This window comes from Heptranchias perlo, unplaced genomic scaffold (assembly GCF_035084215.1).
Source record: "Heptranchias perlo isolate sHepPer1 unplaced genomic scaffold, sHepPer1.hap1 HAP1_SCAFFOLD_60, whole genome shotgun sequence".
Classification (NCBI taxonomy): Eukaryota; Metazoa; Chordata; class Chondrichthyes; order Hexanchiformes; family Hexanchidae; genus Heptranchias; species Heptranchias perlo.
The window spans coordinates 1,409,705-1,411,137 of record NW_027139623.1 but is presented as its reverse complement, the minus strand read 5'-3'; positions in this window follow the sequence as shown (position 1 = coordinate 1,411,137).

The following is a 1,433-nucleotide window of genomic DNA, read 5'->3' as shown; positions in this document are numbered from 1 at the left end:
TTGCTCCAACTCACAGAAGGACAAACCCGGAAGGGTTGAGAGACTGAGAGCGGATACAGAGGCTGGGTGGAAATGAGTTGGTCCCCACAATTAAAGCAACAGCACCGAGTTTTGTACAACCTGAAATAAGATGGGGTTTGGAACATTGCAATGATCCAATATGGCCGCCTTTGACTATTGGACGGTGATCACAGGATGAAGGGGTGAGAATGGACCATTTACCCAGAACAACAGCGTAAATCATTTGTGTTTAGTTAGAACGATTGCTCCCATCATGGTCAGGATCTGTATTACTGGGAAGGGACCGTGTCCCACTTCAGGCACTCGGTGTCATCATCAAGCACCCAAAATTCAGGCGCAGGAAAATGTAACAACAAAGTGCCTCAACCCAAACCTCAGAAGAGCTACTGTATCGATTATTGCTTTTCTATTTCGCAAAACAGCCCTCCCGTGGGCTAGTTTCGCGAGGTGTTGTCCGCATTAAATTAAAGCCGATTAAAAATAAAACTGGAACATCCAAAAGCGGTAGCAATTTAGTTCCACAGAAGTCTGGTATTATGAATATAGATGGATATGTTCAATGTGACTCTGATATTGAGTTGGTTTACTCTCTCATATCCCCCTGGAAACGACTGTGAGAATGAAAATACCACCTCCAGCTTTCTCCATCCGCCAATTTCAAACCGTTTATCGATAATAGAACCGAAACACAGCGCTCCGCACAAACCCTTACAGACTCGGGCTTCATATTCAAGGATTCCCAGAAACACGGAGCTTTTATATAAACTCCGTTACAATTAACAGAATGTAATATTCCTGCCTAAATACAGTCCCTTCGATAACAAGTCAACCCGCCTCCTTCCATTTCAGTCCCAGACCCGATTCTATCTCCCCACACATCCCCTCCCAGACGGGTTCAGCAGTTTACAAACACCTTATTCCAGCTGATTTGGAGAATCTCGTGTGTTGGTGTTTGAGTTGTGGCGCAGAATTTCTTCGCCAGTGTTACTGTCTCACAGAGACTCTCGCCCTGAATCTGTGAAAAGAAAATGACCATGAACTGGGACTGGAGCCAAACACATCCCCAGTTACAGTGAGGCCCGGCCCGGACATCTCATTCTCTCTGTTTTATATCAGACGGTCTCCCACCTTCATGTTCTGCACTGGAGAGAGACAAACACACACTGTCAGTCTTGCACTTCCAATCAGTGTGTCTATATCACGCTTGCTAACAGTATCCAACATACGTATACAGCACCAGAGAGAGAGAGAACGACAGACATAAACAGTATTTGTTCCAGACTGACCTGTAAAGTTGCGTTTTATCCAGAAAGATCCCGTTGGAGAGACAAAAGATCTGGTCTCATCTCTCACTGTTATTGTACCAGAGACAGACACGCTATTAATCCCACACTCAGGGACAGTGCAGAGAG